Source organism: Dromaius novaehollandiae, chromosome 8 (genome assembly GCF_036370855.1).
Source record: "Dromaius novaehollandiae isolate bDroNov1 chromosome 8, bDroNov1.hap1, whole genome shotgun sequence".
Taxonomy (NCBI): Eukaryota; Metazoa; Chordata; class Aves; order Casuariiformes; family Dromaiidae; genus Dromaius; species Dromaius novaehollandiae.
In genome coordinates, this window is record NC_088105.1 from 21224767 (window position 1) to 21242290 (window position 17524).

At 39.0% G+C, this 17524-nt stretch overlaps 1 protein-coding gene across 12 annotated transcripts in view; it reads left to right on the top strand.

Moving 5' to 3' along the window:
- DPYD (dihydropyrimidine dehydrogenase) overlaps positions 1-17524 on the top strand; it is a 381364-nt gene that overhangs the window by 52129 nt on the left and 311711 nt on the right. The gene's annotated exons all lie outside the window — the stretch shown is intronic.

Below are 17524 nucleotides of genomic sequence, written 5' to 3' on the forward strand. Positions count from 1 at the left end.
AGCTGCATAAATGTTAAGCCTGACTGCACAGTAAAAAACGTAAATGTTTAATTTGTTATTTAAAATGCTTAAGGGGTGCCTTGTTGTATATTTATACTAAACTGTGAATGAAGGAAAATATTGTTCATCTAAATTCTGTAAGTGTTAAAGAAATTGTACAATGCCGTTTGAACAAACCTGTGTTTGCTTCTAAATTGGATTTGATTTTTATGTATGTAGTGGCTTCTGTACTCTGATTTTTATCACTGTATTTACATGATTTTGGTTTTGCTAATGGTGTGTTAAAATATATCTGGTGCTTCATATATTGTAGAGATGTATGTTTTACTTAATACACTCATTACACTTGATGCCTATTAAAGGAGGTTAAAATTACTCAGCACGTGAATCTTCTGCCACGCTTACTCACGTCGTAGCGTATCTGCTTACAGGAGTCTAGAGAAACTCACTGGCTCCGGTGCCTGGAACACGGTCCTGGCCACTGCGATGAAAGCTGGCAGAGTCGGAGCCAGAGCTGCTAAAATAACTCACTGAATAAATTAAGAAAGGATGTTAATTATATTACCTGTGCATCAGAAAGCGAGTCTAACCTCTGCTTTTAAAGGTCTTGAAGATTGGATTGTAAAATGTAATGATGCACATATCACTGTAATTCATCTGATATCAGAGTAACCTCTTAGATTTGGGCTAGTGCAGTACAGTTTTTTTAAAGTAAAAAATACAAATATTGAGGGTCTTACTGAAAAATGAATTACATCCATTTGCTTTGTGTTCCTTATCCCTTTAAATTTATGGATGTTTGTGAGCGACTTTTTATCTGCAGTCGTGTTCATAATGCTTATGTCGCATGAACACTGCTATGAATAACTGTTTGCAAAGGTATTCAACAAGAAATGCCAGCCTGCCTCTCTTGAAATCCTTTCTTATTACCTGCGCAACAGTCATTCCTGCCTCAGCATTTCAAATACTAGTGTTACAAATAACAGTAAAGAGAAGTGCAGCCATCCTAATTTTTGATTTCTTGCTTTTTTGTTTGTTTTACTTCATACATTTAGGACTTTCTGCCTATGTGGCCAGCCAGTCCTCTGTGTACCTAGATTTTTCATGTAATTCCAGTAAGTGAAAAATGATTTAAAATAAAGATGTGTGCAACTTTTGACAAACAGACCTACTTTTAGTATTTTCAACAAATTGGATGTCAAGTTGCTGGCTGCTTTAACAGCGTGCCATAGGCAGGTTTGTGGCATTTTGTGCCATGTGACTCAGCACAATTAATATCTTAAATCTGGGACTTGGCAGCTCATCGGTGGTCAACGTTTGCTAGTGAAGGGAGCTTCGGCATTTCAAAGGCCATGTATCTGTTACAGGGACCGTACAGAAGAGTCTCACGATTCTATGCGTCACCTACAATAAAATTGTATCTACTATCTTATAAACTTATCCTGCCTATTTCTGGTAGTGTACAAGCCATACTAAGACATGTTTATTGATTGTAAAGTGTGACAGATATTGTGCAGTGCTGGAATTTTCTTAATGCAGTCAATATTATACAGCTGACTTTTCTTACATGTTTTTATGGAGGTAAAGAAAATACCTGACTCATTAAATTGGTTTATTCTTGGTTCTTGTTGTACAGTTTGTTCTTGGTTGTACATTTCCTTCAACTGCTGCCTAATCGCTCCATATCTTTGGGTGCTACATTTTTCTGCTTGGATCCCAAGGCTATTTGTAACATATGTAATTCTAATGATACGTCTTTGACAAATTCAAAGTTCACTTTGTTTTCCCACTGCTGTAGTGGCCACTGGACCAGGCATGGCAGGACGTAGATTTGCTGTCAGCAGTATTGTGAGATATCTGTCAGCTTTGAGGAAAGCATGTGAGAGAGAGTTGCACGTTGCACAAAGGCACTGAAATCATGTGGGCATGGTAACAACAGAAAAACCCTCTTAGCTGGATAGGTAAGCAGATATGTGTGGATCTCAGATGAGCTTTGAGTGGGCAGTCTGCCCAAATTCTCTCTGATTTCCCAGAGCGGTACTACTGGTCTGCCAGATGAGAGATGCAATGAACATTTTTCCCCAGTGCCCTCACTTGGAACATCCATTTCAACTTTCTCTTAAAAACAAATACATATATATAATATATATATAAATTTTGTATGGGTTTTAGTACATTTCTAGGCTGTGAGTATCACTGTAGTCTAGATAAACACTACTACCCAGGAAGGGTCTTGTTCTTTTCCAGCCCTTCAGAAACTAAACTGATATGCAAATTAAGGATTGCATTAAAAGCATGTTTCTTGTTTATGTACATATATGTATGCAAAATAAACTTTCTGAAGAGTTTTGAAATAATCATAAAGCATAAGAACTTCCTCTAGCTCTGGTTTGCCTATTATTCTAGATATTGAATGAGATAATAAGGTGATAAGAGTTTGCTATAACTCAGGGTATAAAGAGTGGTATTGCAAGAATTTGGCTGGATTTTGAGTGCACACAACTGAATTGAATGCTTTATGGTTTTATTTTGTTAGTATACCTCAAATGGTTTATTTACTATATTTTAATGTTAGCGGCAAAGCTTAAGTAAACAATAGTTGTTGAACCAATATTTATAAATGGAAAAGCTATTGCTTTACATATCATGGATGTATATACTATAATTTAATTTGGTATTTTATGTATTAATTTGCCAGAAAAATGGAGTGGTTATACCTATAAAGTCAGATTGCATAAGTAAGATCATTAAGCTTTTGTTAAACAGGACTTAATTTGTTCTTAATATATAACCACTATATATATATATATAAAAAAAAAACAAACTAGATCCTGATCCTTGTAAAGCTTCTTTCTAGGAATTGAAAGGAACTTTTAGAGCAGTGTGGCTGCTTCATGGAGGTAAGTATTTGAGGAGGAAGTGGCACAGCTAACTATAGGCTGACCCCTATAGTCTTTTCATAGGTTTCAAGAACAGAGAATGGGGACTGCTTTTGTAACCATGCCTCTGGGAAGGTAAGGTAAAGCAGTCTTGAGATATTTAACAACACAAAATGAATTTTAGCAGAAGCATGGAGAAAATCCAACCCCAGTCATTAATATTAATTTAAAAGAAAATGAAGTAAATTAAGGTTTAGGAAGCTATAGGGTATAACAAGGTGAAGGATAAATTTCAGAATGCAATGGCCATGAGCTGTCAGGAAGATAATTTTTCTACTGAACGTATTCCCTTTCTGTGTCCAGGCTTCCAGTGTGTGACTATAAAGTGTTAGGATAGGACTTGCTGAGGTTGGAAGTGACCTCTAGACCAATGCCCTTGCTCAAAGCAGAGTCAAATAGAGCGTGTTGCTCATGGCTGTTTCCACATGCATTTGAATATTGCTGTAGATGGAGACTCCACAACCTCTCTGGGCAACCAGTTCTAGCGTTTGACCACCCTAACAATTAAAAAAACAAACGTATGTTTATGTGGAATTCCTCATTATTTCAACTTGTGCCCATTGCCTCTTGTCTCTCCACTGGAAACCACTGAGGAGTCTGGCTCTGTCTTGCTGTCTCCCACCAGGTGTTTATACACGTTGATGAGATCCCTCTGGTGCCTTCTGTCTCCAGGCTAAACAGCCCCAGCTCTCTCAGCCTCTCCTCCTGTGACAGACCCTCCAATCCCTTAATCCTCTTTGTGGCCCTTTGCAGCCCTTTGCTGGACTGGCTCCAGGATGTCCATGTCTCCCTTGTCCTGGGGATCCCAGAGCAGGTCACAGCAGTCCAGAGATGTCTCACCAGTGCTGAGGAGAGCGGAAGGATCACCTCGCTCGACCTGCTGGTGACACTGCCCGGTGCAGCCCAGGACGCCATGGGCCTACTTTGCTGCAAGGGCACGCTGCTGCCTCACTTATTCTGCACCAGGGTCCCCGGGTGCTTTTTGATGTTGGCTGCAGCCTGTGCTGGTGCCTGAGGTTTTTCCTCAGTCCTGGTGCAGGACTTTGCCTTTCCCTGTGTTGAACTTTGTGAGATTCCTGCTGGCCCATTTCTCCAGCCTGCCGAGGTCCCTGGTGGCACAAACAGCTGGTGCATCAGCCACTCCTCCCTGTTTTGTATCATCTGCAAACTTGCTGAGGGAGATAGCTCATGACAAGGCAGCTGAATTATACACATACTATCCTGCAACTGAATTGATGGTACATTGCTTTTGGACAATATGCTAATAATGTACTTGAGGCTTGCCTAGTGTGGATTTCATGAACTTTGTGTCAGAGAAGCAAAGCCACAGTATTTAACACCCTGTGAAATTGGCCGTGCATTTGTTTACTTACCACCACGAATAAAATGGCTTTTGGCAGTGAGCAGTTAGGTAATAAGACTAGTGAGATGTTAAACATATGAATGGATCTTACTTGCAGGTGAATACATATATGGTCTCTCTTGTGAAAGCTCTGCAAGTGAAAGTTAAAGCTGAGTATTTTTAGATACACCTCTTGTTGCTAAACAAAGGTTTAAACATATTTCTTCATATTTCCAAGTAAGAAAGGACAGATATCTTTCCTCATCTGTTTGGATCAGTATAAAAAGGCACCAAACAAAGTTTGTTTGGAATTGTTTCTTTTGCATTCATGTATTTGTATTTGCATGTGTTTTTGGATAATATGAACATGGAAGTGAGGCTTCAACTGTGATTTTTAGTTTGATGGAAGCAGTTTCTGTTAATGATGATATTCATGCTGTTGTCTTGACAACTATTTAAGCTTGGGTTAGTAATAATCAAGCTCCTTTTAATATGGTCTAGACTCTCAGATGTATTTGGCAAATAGTTTCCAAGGCTGGGCAAAACCCAAGAAAATTGCACTGTAAGAAGTTCTGTGGTTTCAAAAGTGTTCATCCGTTTGATGCAGAGTAAAAGTTAGGAATTTAAAATGTGGCCAAAACATGTATGAAACATACTGCAATATATCTAATAACCCACTTGTTAGGGCTTTGACTTGGAATAGGGGAAATACAAGTTTGTGTTTTGATTTTGAGTCAGGCAACTTTTGGTTTCCCAATTTAAGAAGTCATATCATGGAGCTATAAAGAAATGCAGGCAGGAAAGATGAGGTAAATAAAAACAATGAGAAGTATGTTGAATTTGTCTGTTCTCCTGTAGCAGTCTTAAGCTGTTGCGAGAGATGGGTAAGTTGAAAGGAGAGGAGAAAAGGTAATTGCTTCTGGGTTCCTGATTCAGGTCTCAAAGATCATCTGTTCAAAGACATCTTTCATGTTCTAGGGAAGGGAAAGCCTTTGGAGTGAATTCCAGTGGTTCAAAACAGCCACTAGCCTTGTGATTAGTGTACTTATTTGGGACTGAGGGAGTAAGTTCAAATTTCTCTTCCACCTTCTTAATCTTTATCTTTCCATTTCTCTGTAGTGCAATTATTTGAATGCTGTTTGGGGCATGTTTTTAGGGGAGAAGCAATGATTAGTTCTTATGTATTTAACAAAAATATTGTGCTGCTTCCAAAGTGCAACAACTCTGTGCCTTCTTGCCTGACCAGGGTGTGCTCCTCTGAGGTATCTCAACAGCAACAAAAAAATCAGAAGGATGCATACATGCAAATTAGGTAGAAAATTTTGATATGTAGGCCCTTTCAATTAGACCTTTATTTAGACTACTTTTGGCTTAGAGATACTCCTTAAAAACAATCAACTGTGCAGAAATGTTATCAGATTATATTAAAAAAAAAAAAAGTAATTCTGTGGAATTAAGGGAATGGGTCATGCTCCCATTGGAATTTCTTTCGGGGGATACAACTTGATAATGTTATAAACTAAGCATATCCTTACTAGTATACAGAAATTGTTATTTGTAGGTGCTGCAAAATATGCCAGTTTTGAATACATTTTGTATAGTATAGGAATATATGCAGATTATTAGAAACACTTGAGAACTTCCAGTAGTACTTCCATAGTAATGATGTATGTGGATAATAGAAATTTGTGGAGTCTGGGGATGCAATGGGGTCAAATTATGAATTTAATTTTGGTTGCCTTTTTGTGACTGGAACTTCACCATCATCCTTGGTGTGCTACAAAGTCTGTGGTGTTGCATACTTACCAGACTGGCAGCATCAATTGCACTGCCTAAACGTTGGCCGTGTATCTTTGCAGTGCAAGACAGCATTGTACAAGGATAGGTAGGACTGAACGAGTGACCTAGGTGCTAGAGGCTGTTTAGCTGCATTAACAAGAGTCTGTGTTTAGGCAGTTTTACCTGCTTTCTCTGTTGGAGCAGTGTTCCTGAGCCACCCCCTCTCCACCCTCCGGGGGCTCAGTGAGCCTGGGGGTGCGTTGGTTGGATCCTCTCACAACCGCAAGTTGTTTCTGTCTGCAGGGAGGCACTGCAAAGCTGTGGCCCTGTGCATATACAGGAACCTGTAACATCAATGTAATTATTTTTGTGATAGTCATTAGAACTTGCATTATTTTTTTTGTATCATTTACATGTACTCATGTATCATGGGTAATTACTGCATGGGTAAATTAGAGTACTTCATATTTCATTTGCAGTTAAAAGCAGTTGTGAAATGTAACAAGTCTGTTGTATAACTCACACTGAGAGTATTGTCAGTGTAGTCCCACAATGTTCATCTCCTGTGCTTTAGGAGGTAATTGCATTGCTTTATATATATTTAACTATAAATCAAGAAAACTATAAAGCGTCTTGTTTTGAGCCTGATTGCAAGATGGGCTATTTTGTTGAACAGCAACTTTGTAATACCTTGACAAGAAATTTTGACGCTGAATTGCATTTCCAAGTTTATTTCAGCTTGTAGGCTTGAATAGGTTTATGCAGTTGCACATACACTGTTCGAAACATCATATAGAATGTCTCATTTTTCATTTATGAATTGTAATTTACTTTTGGTCCACTTAAGTGGACAGAGGGATTGACATAGCTTAGAAAGATTGTTTTCTCCCTTAAATATGCCTTCTGTCGCCTGTATAGTATAAACTAACATGTGTAACTTTACCTGACCCAAGGTGGTGCATAGTAAATACTCAGGACTGGTGGTTGTAAAGGGATGCTGAATATTTCAGTGATTCCACTTGGCAGTGTAGGCTCACTGTTATTTTATATCAGACAACTGAATTATACCTTAGAGTGGACATAAACATATACCTAGAATGAAAGCATTGTTATCAAAATAGCAAACTGTGAATTAACAAATCATATACATGGTTTTAGAAAGATATGTTCTGTCCCACATTCTAGTTGCCACTTTTGTTGGTGTACTATAATATTGTGCGTAAAGTAGATTTTTTTCTTATGTAAGCTATTTTGTAAAAACTTTTGTCATGTGTTTTTGTACTCTCTCATACATATTAGTGGACCGTACAGCCCTTAGTCTGTTCCATGTGTGGCATGTAGGCCATTGCTGTATGCATGTGTACCATTCCTGGAAAAAATATTTTGTGAGGGGTGTCTCTGTGTGTGTGGGGGGGAAGGAAACAAAACCCACATTTTTGTCACTTGAAGAGAGGAGAGTCTGTTTCTGCTTTTGAACCATTTAGCTTTATGATTTAAAGAAAAAAATTGGATAACAGTCAAAATTTTGCTCTTAGCAAACTGCAGGAGATGCTGTCTGATGTTGGTAGTGAAAGAGGTTTTGAAAACCACTGTGGCAGATGGCTTATCACAAAGACTCCAAAGATGACATGCAGTGGGTGCAGTGTCATACCTTTCAATGACTAATAGCCACTCATCTGCAAACAGAGCAGAAAAATGTACTAAAGAATCTGAAGTTCCCTCTGTGGGTCCCTTTTTGTTACTTTTTAAAAAGCAATGCTTTTAGATACTTCTTAATTTGTTTTTTTTGCTACTATTAGCGATCAGGAAAAAATACTCTAGACTGATAGAAATGCTGTATAGAGTATCAACTACCAGGCTTATAAATACCTTACATCAGCTCATACTCTTTGAAAAATGTGTTGGATCATTTACAAAAAAAAAGAGATGTGTGAATTAAGTACCCTGATTATCTTGCCATAAGCCATGATTTTCCATAGACTGATACTGGATTTTATGTTTCTGGGCCTTGGATGGTCTAGTGGAAGGTGGCTTATAGCATTTTAGACCATCCTAGAAGTGTCTGGGACGCATGCAGGAGTTAGGTGTGTTACAGCTTTGGCAAAGGAGTCAGGTGTTTAGTCCAAGCTGTCGAAGCTCATGCTGCTATATCCATAGGTCGTGAATTTAATCTCCGCAGTAGCCAGCCTGCTCAGAGTGCCAGTGCGCTTGGGTCACGAAAGCCTGTTTCCCGCGGTAACTGCTGTTCTGCATGCGCTCGGAAATTGGGCTGTCTTTACAAATACTGTTTTAAATACATGTACTCCTGTTTCTTTTCAGATGTAAGCAATACTTGCAAAACCCTCTGAAAATAAAATCTATGTCTTTCCCCCTCTCTTGTCTCTGTGGTGACCTTTGAAGTCAATGGGCTGTGTATTGCCATGGGCGTCTCTGAGTATATTCTCCTTGGAGTCTGGGATAGAAAGCAAAGCTGGAGGATTGAGCACAAAATGTGCAATGATAGTCTTCAATCAAAACTGCCTTCTGGGCTCTCTATCTGTGCCTTGTACGTTCGTCGGCTTCTTTCCTGATTCCAGTGTGTTTAGAACACTTCAATTATAATGAATATCAGTAACTACACCTACAGTTTTTGCTTTTTCTCAAGCCTCCTGACTTTATATTATACTGCATATTGTGGTTCTGGACAGAGCAAATCTCCATTTTTCTGGAAGTGTTTTGTTTATTGGTGTTTATAAGGATGCTTGCTTCTGCGCAGAAGTCTGCTGCCTTGTTACGAAGGTGAGCATATCGGATTCCAGACTTCGTTTTTGCCATACTGTTTGCTTTGTTGCAGTGTTTCAGAGATTAAGCTGTGGGTCCAACATTCGCCAAGATATTTGACTTTCATCAAAGTTAATCTGCCCTTCCTGGGTAGACTTCTGAACTTAAATCCTGTTTGTTTACTTGAGGCTATTTGGGAGAGCCAGAAAAGAATACTTAAATAGTCCAATGAAATCAACATACTTTATTGAAAATAAGACCCTAGTGTGTATTGTTTTTTTTTTTTTTTAATAAATTAGTTGTACAAGGATTTATATCAGTAGTACACACTTAGCAATTTGGTTACAAACTTTTGGAGAAATAATCTTCCATGCTCAGTGCTAAGGGACACATATTTTACTTGAGAATCTTTTTTTATTTGGAGTTTGCTGTTGAAAGGTGGTTGGCAGCCAGTTAAGCACTAGACCGTGCAGGTCTTTCAGAATACCACCTGAAGACTTTCCCCACTAGTGCCTAAGGCTAAGCTCCTAAATTTTGGCACTGCTAGGAGGGAGGAGTATTAAGAGTTTAGGCAGCAATTTGTATAAAGGAAGCTGCTCACAAAGTGAGACAAACTTTAAAGGTCTCATGGAGAATCAAGGAACAGACTAAATATTCTTCAACAACATCTCTTGTCCTCTTGCGTATTTAATACAGCTTGCCTCAGATGCAGTTTGCAACATGCAGGAAATACAAGTTCGTTTTTGGAGCAGTCGTTTGCAGTAAGTTTTGATTTTGATTTGTGCATATTTAGTTTGTTGAACCAAACTGAAGCATTTAGTTGTGACTTGGTCTGATACTGAACTTCAGTTGTTTTGGAGAAAACAGCAAGAAAAAAGGCATTTTCTTTCAGAACTGTTCAGGGTTTATTTTACAAATGTGGCCAGTGTATTTGGACCCATTCAGATGCACTCTAATAATGGATCTGTGTGGTGAACAGAATTTAATGGAAAGAATTAGAATATGATTTCTATCAGAGTATTTGGAAAAGATGTTAATCTATAATCTGATACCATTACACTACAATAATCTTAAAATTGGTAAGTAAATTTTTTTAAAGTACTTGTAAAAACTTTAATATTTTGAAAATACTAGGAGACTACTATTTTATTTACTGAAGGTTTTTTCCATATTTGTTAGTATTAGTAGTAATCAAGAATTGACTTTGTATTTGGCAATGTACAAAAACTTGAAAAGTGATCTTGGCCTGAAGCTATTTGAACTCTGACAATATTAACAAAAGGGGAAAAAAAAGTCATATTTCAAAGAATATTTTTAGTATAGGAAAAAAGTCTGTCTATAAATTTTTCCAAAGATAGTTTTTTCCCCCCTCTTATGTTTATGCCTTCCTCTGAGTGGATAGGGGCCTCCTGGGTGCTTCTTTGTATTTATGTATCTCCCCCAGGGAATAGGAAATGCACTTGGCTGTGTAGAAAAACAGTTGCTTCATAATGTCCGACTCCTTTGCTCATAAATGGCCTTTGTTTCTTGGACTGTGCTTCCAGCTATCCTCACCTCGCTCTTCCAGTTGCGAATTTACTTACATGGCAGCTGCTGGTGTTTTTAAACTATCTTTAAGTGCTGTCCCTTGTGATCTCCTCTCAGACATAATAATTGGGGTGGGAATTGTTCTCCATATGATTAAAGAACTACACAGGGATATTTAAAAATACTTAAAAATAGCAGTTATTTTATATTTAAAAGCAACCCTGGCCCCACTGGGTACTTGTCACTGAAGCGTGCTGTGGGTGCATGGCTCAGCCTGAGCACTGCTAGCCCTGCGGTTGCCCCCGCAGAAACCTCGGAGCTGGGTCCCGTGTCTCGCACCCGTTTTGCAGGCTGCACTGAGACGCGGGAATTGCAGCTGTGCTGTTTTCAGTACGTGGCCTGGCTAGTTTAATTCTTTTTAGAGTAGATCCAAACAAGCTTCCAGGACTCCTAGCAGCCATAGGTTAGCTGTGGGCTGCCTGCGGGGCGCCTCTGATTCTCGTCAGCTCGGCCGGCGCTTGCCAAGCCGCTGGGCAGTGCATGCCGGGCCGCGGCGGAGGCAGGCTTTGCTGGCGAGACCCACCTGGGCAGGTAGGTGCTTGTTTGCCTGCCGCAGGGGAGCCCGTGCACGGCCGCTGCGCTGAAACTGTTGTGGCTCGGCCTGCGGCATAGATCGCTCGAGCCTCGGCTGTCCCTTCCGTGCTTGCGGTGGGGCTCCTAAAGCGCTCCCTGCCCTGCCTCTGCTCCACTCCTGCGGCCCCTTTGCTGCTGCAGGCATTTATCTTCATTCATTGCCTCGGCGCTCCCTGGCTAAGGATAAAGAGTAAATATCGGCTGTACTAGGGTGAGTAGATGCACAAATGTAGTGACAGAAATGCCAGTATATTAGGTGTTTATTATGTGACAAAAAGCAAAGCATATGCAGATGGTACTGTTCTTTTTTAAACCCTGATAGCATGAAATATATATCTGGCTCAGTGAAAGACAAAATGATAAATTGGGAACTATGTTTCTGCTTATTTAAGTAGGAAGTCTTGACTTCATTGAAATTTCTCTAGGAGTTTCGCTGTTGACTTCAGCATAGCCGTAATTTCAAACTAGGGTTTCATTAAGTTGTGAATGAGGTGCTATAATTCTTTCAAATTCATTAAAATCAATTTTCCACTTTAATATTTGTTATTTTGTCTTTCCCTGCCTGTGAACTAGTTAGGCATTTCAGACACATTCGTGAGGAGTAGAGGAAGGAGGAGGAAGATGCTTTATGTGGCAGTAGGCTACTCTTGTGCTCGCACTAATGTTTCTGTTCTGATCAGGAATGCCCTTTGGAAGCAAATCACCCAATTGATCTTGTTTGTGCTCTGTTTTGTGTCTTGGAGCTCAGGAGCTGTATTCCTTTCAGGTGATACAAGGCCCCAAGATGTACTGCAGAAGATCAGCTAGGGTGCTCGAACACCATGGTCATTCAGTCCACGGGACTAGGTTAGAAGTAGGCAGAAACAACCCTTACTGCAACGTGTGCAGGGTTTTTGTCAGGTCTTTAATGCAAACTCTCTTGCTGTAGAGATGCCCTGCTACTGGGCTGCGCTAATGTAGATGTAACCATTCTAGGGGCAAATTCTGCTACTGCCAGTCTTGGGGAAAGGCTGATTAACGCCCCAGGCAAGGGCAGAGCACAACTGTTGACTTAGTTGCAGATGGCGTCCCTGATTTTCCTCCTTCAATTCAGGAAGCCATTTAACCAGCAGGGACTTATATAGCACAAATATTTTCACTCTCTTAGGTAGCTGAATTTGATGCATTTCAGTGAGTATATATCCCTGCATTCCTAGCTTCTGCATGTCTGCTTGTGCCATAAAATTAGTTCTCTCTTGTATGTGATCAGTTTGTGTTTGCTGCTGCTTTGTGAAGGCTTTACCTGAAATTGGAAAGACTTGAGCAATCTTTTACTGTTGGTGTTGCTACACATTCTATTTCCTACTAGTGTCACAAAGTCACATGTCACATGTAAAATTCATTCTTTTCTGAAAACTGTAACTGTGAACAGAATTCTGAAATATATCTTCTTGTAATATTTTTTTCTATCATATTTGTTTAATTCTTGATGTAACACGAGAATTCATTGCCCTTATGCTGACAGTGTGAAACCACAAGGTGATAATGGTAAATCAGTGTTTACAATATAAAGTGTTGTTCCTGTAGTGTGGTCCAATTACACAATAGTAAAGCAGGGATGTAACACAGCAATGCTGCTTTTCTATTTGTCTCAGTAAGTTTAGCACAGCAGGGAATGTGGCATTCTTCCAAGGTAATGCGTCAAGTTTACAGTTGGCTGGAAGTGCAATGCAAGTTATTCTAAGGCTTTGCGTGCTGGCTAATAACTCTAGTTGAATGTATGAGATAGTTGTCTTATGAAATGTATTTGATGTCATTTTATTGCAAGGATTTTATATTTTAATTTTTATGGTATTCTCAAGAAATTTGAACAAGCTTCTGTGCAGATGTTATGTTTACAGCACCAGAGTTTTAGGAATCAAATATAATTTTGTATGGTTAGAATTTATGTAGACCCTTTTTCCAAGGCCATGCTGAATCTTAGGAAATCAGAAGGAACTACTCCATTAATTTGTTGAGTGATGTAAATGTTAATCTAATTTTTTGAGGAAAAATAAAAACATATGTAAAATACGAACAGACTGCTTCATTTCTTTTTGAAGCATAGACAGCTAGTAACATGCCAGCAATGTGGCAGGTGGGGAGAGAGTAGCGATGACAAGGCGTCTTGTTCAGTTGTGACTCTCTCTTTGAGACCTCAGAGGTTAGATCGGAATCTCTTGCTTGGAATCTTGCTGTTAGTCTCTTCATTTTTAAATTTTTCTGTAGTTTTAAAGCCATTCCCCAAAGAAAATTTTAAAATTTTTGTCAGTGGACATCACTGTCTCAAAAATATGTTCATATTCTATAAAATTTTGAACAGTCCTTTCTCAGCAAAACATATACATATAATATAGCATGGGAGTAACTCTGTAATGTCCTGCATGTTATATCTCAGTATGTTTCAAATGTGGTGTGGAACAGCTTCACTAGCAGCCTCAGCGCAGAGGTTCCCGACGCATGATCATGGCAGCGTTGGTCTTTTTGTGGGAAACACGGATAGCTCAGCGGACATCAGTTAGGTTCAAATAGGTTATTGACCTCTATCATAGGTACCAGTACAAGCTGCACTTTGCCTGGTTTGAGTTAACAATTATAATGGTAAAATTCCCCATGTTAGGCATTTTTTTTATCCCCTCTACTGTTTTTTTAATCAGCCTTCTAAAAAGAACATCTGGCATCTTTGTCACAAAAATTTTGTTTGCTGGTAGTAAGTTTGGGCTGACAGAAAAAAACAGTAATTGCTGCTAGCTTTCCAAAGATCTTCAGTTACGTATATCTACCTTTCTTAGAGCATTTCGGAATGCCTTTGGCAGCGTTGATCCAGCAAATGGAGGGAGGTTTGTCACTGGCAGCACGTGTCTTCCCAGAAATATGCTTGTTCCAGCTGGTTTCGGTTGTTCCAGCACTGACACCTGAACAGCATATGAAAGAAAATAAAGGACAGATAGATGCATAGGGGTTAAAAAAAAACCAGCCAGCCAGTTTGGCCCCTGCTCTTCGAGGCAGAAGTAGTGTCAGGTAGGTAGAAAAAAATGGCCACCAATGTAACTGAGCGTCATGAATCTGCGCTGGTCTAGCAAAGCAAAGAAGATGGCAGACATGCTATTAATGGGGCTCAAAGCGGGGCTCAGTACTGATATCAACAGTATATCCCATAGTAGTTCCTACCAGCATCAAGAGCACCAGCAAGGCGTCCATGCAGTTAGAGTGAGTTTGCTGACAGGTGCTCTGTGTATGTTGATTTGTACGTGTGATTTTTAAGGGTCTTTGTGCATCTGAAATAGCTCACAGGGTGACGTGGAGGAGGACTGAGCACGGGGTGGGTGCGGGCATGTGCCCGTTTGGCGAAGGGCACAGGTGGGATTCCTGCCTCTGCTGTGGCAGTGATCGGAGCACCTGATGGACCAATAATCAAATACAGGGTGGTCAAAGTTTTCTTCTCATCAGTGACATAATTTGACATAGCCAGTATTTCATGACGAATGCACGTTTGGGACCCTCCAAGCTGGCTTTAGACCCCACAGCTGCTTTTAGAGCTCTGAAAGCTTTATTTTAAATTGGAGAGGGGAAAAAAAAATGCGTGCACATTTGAACATCATCTGTCAGGGGCTTTGGGGGCAGTACTTGGTGGCAGCAATCACAGAAGGAGGATCAGTCAGAGAGAGAGATCAAAACTGTAGAGTGACAAAACATGCTCATCCCTGGGTGTCCTGGATCAGAGTATCTGCTCAACACCTTGGTTTGCTTTGATGACTAGCACTGACACCGAGATGCTGCTGCTTTTTCAGGAAAAAAACCTCAGCTGAACTGCTGAGTCTGCACGTGTAACCTGCTGTGGTGGTTACACCTGTTTCCTTGGAGAGAAACGTAGAGCAGAAGAACATGGCAGTACAGCACGAGTTTCGAATGCTGTGTGAACGTACTAATGACCAGCGTTTCAGAGGCCTGGATTAAACGGGAATGAAATATCCAAGTTTACTTTAAAAAGATTAGTACGTTTTTAATCCAAAACCTCTTACATACTGCTGTACCAAGTGGAATGATTGGAAAACTTAAATTCAGTATCCTGTTACCAATTAATAAGTTCCTTCCTTGAGTTGCATAATCCAATGCTTTCCTGAACTTCAGTTGTTGTTGCACCGAATTTTCATCTGTAAATTCATAAGCATTTTCATGCATTGTGTGGCAGAACTGGGGTCTTTTATATTTAGTGTAGAACTGCCTTTTGGTCTAGTAGTGTGGCTTATGTTGAGCGCTCAGTGCGTAAAAGGATAGTGCCTCTCAGAAGTTAGGATTATTTGTGAAAGCGCAACATATACTTTTGTTGTCCTCTTAAATATGCGACTTTGTACTGTGTATTTGCTTTTATATGTTAAGTTGCCATTTAGTGGTTAATGTGGGAAATGACTAGAAGAAGGAAAAAGAAATGTTCAGAATTTTTTTTATGCTGCTTCTTGTCTGCAATTTAGAACAATAGTTAAATGACACTAAATATAATTTAGTAATTTGTTCATTTTGTTTTACCTTTGAATTGTTTGAATTCTTCCAGTTGATGGATAATGGTCAGTTAATAGCATTAACTCTCTTGCTTTCTTTAAAAAAAAAAAAAAAAAAAAGTGGGTGGGAGAATTTTTCTCATCATCTTTCCTGATTGCCAAGTTATTTGTATGTAGAGAGAAGATTCTTTTTGTATAATCAATCTGCTGCTACCCATTTTACTGCCAAGCATTCCTGCTCTATGGTAGCATAATGTTACCTAGGGAACAGCTTAAAGCTGACACATACAGTGGTGCCACAAATTAATTTCACAGTTATCAGGATATAGGGTGATAACAACAACATGAGCTACTGTGAAATTACCATTGTTCCCATTGAGTTACAGTGTAATTATTACTTTTGTGGCAACTATGCAAATAACTCATGTCACCACTGTAGGATGGGATGTGCTTTCCTTTCTCTGATTCAGTACTTTGTGCTTCAGAGACATCTTTATGTACCATAAACTAGAGCTGTGTTGAAATCTAAATATCGCTATGTCACCCCCTTAAAAGACCAAAACTCCAAATCCCCTGCTGTCAGTCCGTTATCACCTAGAATTATATCTGCAAGTCTGAGCTAATTTAACAGAAAAATAATCAAGCTATTACTTTTCCTTTATTTCCAGGAGGAATATGGTAATCTTATTTCAAAAAGGGAGCTTTGGGACAGTTACTGTTATTAAGAGACAATTTCAGGTTTCTTCACTGATATTTTATGGAGGCTGTTTGGAAGGGACAGGGAAAGATGTGTTTAATTACATTATATATTTTTATATCAATAGGCATAAAAATGTCTGGAACAAGGTTGAGATACTGTTCCCAGTATATAGCATGGAATATGTTTTTATATATATATATATACAAAAAACAGTAGCTGTTGAGACTTACTGAAGGCAGAATGCAAGAAGGTTGCATTAAATGGTGAAGCTGGCATGGGTGCTGCTATATGTCTTTGTGCAAGAGGATGCAAGTATGCTTTGGAGGACAGCAGGATTAAACTGCACATTTTCAGAAAGGTAATCTCCATGATTTTTTTCTTCTTTAAGCTGGGATTTTCAAAAGTTCCTACAGAGAGCTTAGGTGTGCAACTTCTATTGAATTGTAATTGTGTGTGGATAGCTCACCTTAAGCTCCTTTAAAAATTCCCATTCCAGATAAGTGGTTAATGGCCAGATTTTCAAAATTGCTGAGAGCCCAAGAGCTTTAAATGCTTAAATCCCAAGGAAGAAAGAAAACTTTTGAGAAATGCCATTTAGAGAAATATCATAGCTACCATTGCATGAAAAGAACAAGCAAATGTAACTACACTTTCTGAATAAATAAGCAGTTCAGTCAGTAAGCCAAGCAAAAGTCTGCATCCGTATGATAACTCACCATTATCAAAATCATGAGTGCAAGATAAATGTTATTGAAGGACAAAATTCTGGTGGGAAAGTTGTTTGTATTCTGGAATTTACTGAAATTCCATTGAAAAATAACCATAATAGAATTATATTCTCCTTTGATTTTTTTATTTAGATTCTTAGTTTATATTTTATAGTTTACAAACAATAGAAATTGGGGAAAGATTTTTCTCTTTTTAGTTATAATAACTTTTCAGAGGTTATTTTGCAAAAAATGCCCTTTGTTTTCATTCAGTCTTCAAGTATGTTTTTTTGATTACAAAACGGCTTGCAAAACTGAATCTGTTTCCTCAGTGCCTGTTATATTGTATCAACAGAAATACAGAACAGCTTGATAAGTCTGTTTCTATGAGAATTGACATGTCCAGGAATAAATATGAACAAAATCTTGAAGGCACTGTCGGTGTCGATGAGCATTTCTAAAATGCCTATCGGTATTGCATCACCAGGATTTGAGCTGCGTAGATTTGTTGTACATTTATCTGAAAATAACAACAATTGTAGGTTGTTATTAGGAGAATATGGCAAAGCAATTGAAAGAGTAGGAATAATATTGAAATGATCACAGGATATAAAGAAAAT